This window comes from Moschus berezovskii, chromosome 9 (genome assembly GCF_049115385.1).
Source record: "Moschus berezovskii isolate FMDL1 chromosome 9, NW_MosBer_1.0, whole genome shotgun sequence".
NCBI lineage: Eukaryota > Metazoa > Chordata > Mammalia > Artiodactyla > Moschidae > Moschus > Moschus berezovskii.
The window spans coordinates 34,003,421-34,007,256 of NC_142468.1; positions in this window are offsets into that span (position 1 = coordinate 34,003,421).

Here is a 3,836-nt window from a genome sequence, read left to right on the forward strand (position 1 = left end):
CGACACTTCCCTGCCTGCCGGCTGCCGGGCCGCGGGAGAGGGGCGTGGAGGGAGGTGACCTGTGGAGGGGAGGGGCGAAGGTGTCTCCCGCGGCCCTGTGGCGGCTGCGTGCTAGTGGGTGGGGCTGTAGGGCAGGGAGGTTGCAGAGGGCTTGGGAGTCACCAGCCCTTAACCCACTATCTTCGGCCTTGCGGGCTGCTCGGGCCGCGGACCTTGCAGCTCGGAGCCCGGGAAGGATGGGCCAGATAGGCGCTCCCACGAAGCTGCCGCAAAGTCCGCCCGCTCTAGGCCTGCTCCCCGGCCTTGGACCAGTCTCCTAAAAATGCTTTTTCCTCAGCTATATTACGCTTAACCTTTGCTCTGACCGGGGGTAGGGGGAGGGTTACCCGTGTCCCTTAAAAATGGAGCAATCAGGAGAGAAAAATCCCCGAAAAGGAGAGGAAGTCTGAAACTTTGAACTGTGGAAAATATGGGAATGACTGATAAACCCTTGTTCGTTTGCAACGTGAATTTAGTCTTTGCCTCTTGGAGGCAAGAGAAAGTTGACAGGTAGTCCTTTTCCTCTCTCTTTCGTTCTTTATCCCTTTCACCCCGCCCAGGAAGACTGGAAGTAAATGGGATTAACAGGTGTTCGGCAGCTGTAAACACACCTGGGGAAGAATTAGAGCTGTTGAAAGAGAATGGCAATGGCCAAGAAGCACATTCCTAAACTTGTGAACCGAACTGTGATAGGTGAGAAGCACCGGCCAAGAGGTGTCCTGAACCTGCCCCCGCCCCGCTGTGCCCCTCTGCCAAGTGATCTGCCAGTGCGGACGCAGAGGAAAAAGAACTGCCCCCGGCGCCAGAGCGCGAGGCTCTGCTTTTTCGGCTCTGGTCCACAGCCGCGATGTTCAGTCCCTCTGTTCTAAGAGGAGCGCAGGTAGTGGAACGCACCAGCACACGCAGCAAGTTAAGTTTTTTAGGCTGAATGTAGAGCTGTGCACGTGTGCAATAGATGGATGTTTTCAGAGATATAATTCTCTGACTGTAATTTTTGCCATAATCCCTTGGACTGCAAGGAGATCCAACCAGTCCATCCTAACGGAGATCAGTCCTGGGTGTTCGTTGGAAGGACTGATGCTGAAGCTGAAACTCCAATACTTTGGCCACCTCATGCGAAGAGTTGACTCATTAGAAAAGATCCTGATATTGGGAGGGATTGGGGGCAGGAGAAGGGGACGACAGAGGATGCGATGGCTGGATGGCATCACCGACTCGATGGACATGGGTTTGAGTGAACTCCGGGAGTTGGTGATGGACAGGGAGGCCTGGCGTGCTGCGATTCATGGGGTCGCAAAAAGTCGGACAGGACTGAGCAACTGAACTGAAACTAAAAAAATAGGATACAGTGTCGCATAGCTGTTAGGTAAAATTGTTAGCTTCCCTGTCACTAAATATGTTAAAGAAAGACTTTCACCTATCTAGAAGGACAAGGGCTTCCCAGGTGGCTCAGTGGTAAAGAACCCACCTGTCAATGTAGGACAGGTGGGTTCAATCCCAGGACTGGGAAGATCCACTGGAGAAGGGAATGGCAACCCTCTGTAGTATTCTTGCGTGAGAAATCCCACGCAAGAGTGGACTGGTGGACTAGAGTCTGGTAGGAGTCACAAAAGAGAAATGACTCAGAGACTAAACAACAACAATCTAGGTCAACCTATAGTGATAATAATAACACTGTCCTAAATATATTAGGTGTATATATTAACTCTTTTATAGGTTTTTATAGAAATACATGTATGGGACTTCCCTGGTGATGCAGTAATTAAGAATCCACCTTCCAACACAGGGGACCTTGGTTCCATTCTTGGTCAGGGAAATAGGATCCCACATGCTAAGGGGCAACTAAGCCTTCCTGCCTCAGCTAGAGAGAAGCCCAGGCACCATGATGAAGATCTGGTGTGCCCCAACTAACACCCAACACAGCAAAATAATAAATATGTCTTTTTTAAAAAGAAATACATATGTGGACAAATAGACATGCAGAAACTTATTTATTTCAGCCTTGTCTATAGTAGGAATGGTGGTGGTGATGGTTTAGTCACTAAGTTGTGCCCGACTCTTGTGACCCCATGGACTGTAGCCCGTCAGGCTCCTCTGGCCATGGGATTTTCCAGGCAGGAATACTGGAGTGGGTTGCCATTTCCTTCTCCAGGGAATCTTCCCGACCTCAGGATTGAATCCAGGTCTCCTGCACGGCAGGCAGATTCTTTACCGACTGAGCTACCAGAGAATAAATAATTCCAAATCATCTGAGTATCTGTCAGTACAATTCATTCTGTATCATTTGAAATAGACTTATATCGGTACTCTTCACATTACTGTGGCTGCATAGCAAATTACCCCCACAATGTGGTATGAAACAATCCTTTATATTGCTCACAGATTCTGTGGGTCAAAAATTCATACAGAGTACAACAGAGGTGACTTTCTCTGCTCCATTATGCACAGAGCCCCAACCAGAAGGCTGAGGACTGGAATCATCTGAAAACTTTTCACTCTCCTATTGATGTTTGATGCTGACTGGAGGCTGCAAGCTGGAGACCTCAGTTTAATTTAATATAGACAATGTTGTCTCTTAGTATGGACTGGTTTGGGGCTTCCTCACAACCTGATGGCTGGGTTCCAAGGACAAGTATGCCGAGAGAGAGAGAGACCAAGGCTGAGACTGAGCCAGGTAAAAAGCATATTACCTTTTATGACTGAGCCTTAGAAGGTATACAGTGTTGGTTCTACTGCATTCTATCCATCCAAGTTCCAGAGGAGGGGAAATAGACCCTACCTCTTGATTGAGGAAAGGCAAAGTTCTTAAAGAGCATGTTGGCAATTTGGGAAATTGCAAGTTGCCACAAGTGCTTATGTGGAAAGACCTCCTAAGTTCCTTAAGGGTAAATAAATGAGATGAATGATAAGTACACTGTGATCCCATTTATGGATTTTTAAAAATGTGATAGAAAACCATGTTTCCAAATGTAAAACACACAATGTTTAAAGATATGTATTTTTCAAACCACATAGTTTCTAAGTATAACCTGGGTGTTCAGCCAAAGAAACAATGATCCATTCAAGTCATGCAGGAAAAACTGCCTAAATTGGTCTCACCATTTCCCCAAGACAGGTTGAAGTGTCATTTTTGCTGAGAAAACTCTCTCACTCATTAACTGTGAAATATAAGCTTGTCCTTAAAAAGATGTGATTCCATTGTACTGAATGAGTGGCCACAAGTGTTCAAGTTCTTTCTACCTTATAAGTTGTCATTGAGTTTTCTCACACTGGAGGGCTGATTTGATGTTTCTTTCTGAAAGATATTTTCAGAAAGATGAGATTTGTAAAGAACTCCTAGAGGTCAGGAACTGAGTCATTCATTTTGTATTCGCTTATCTAACACATAAAACGGAGAAGGCAATGGCAAGCCACTCCAGTTCTCTTGCCTAGAAAATCCCATGGATGGAGGAACCTGGTAGGCTGCAGTCCGTGGGGTCGCTAAGGGTCAGACACGACTGAGCGACTTCACTTTCACTTTTCACTTTCCACTTTCACACATTGGAGAAGGAAATAGCAACCCACTCCAGTGTTCTTGCCTGGAGAATCCCAGGGACGGGGGAGCCTGGTGGGCTCACACAGAGTCGGACACGACTGAAGTGACTTAGCAGCAGCAGCAACACATAAAAAGGGGTCTTATTAAGTTTTTTGACTAAATTATGCTCTTCCTTCATTCATTAGTTTAGGATACTTATAATTACAAAGTAAATTCTGGGCTCCTTGCTAATTAATAAGCTAATAAGATTTCTGCTATCTAA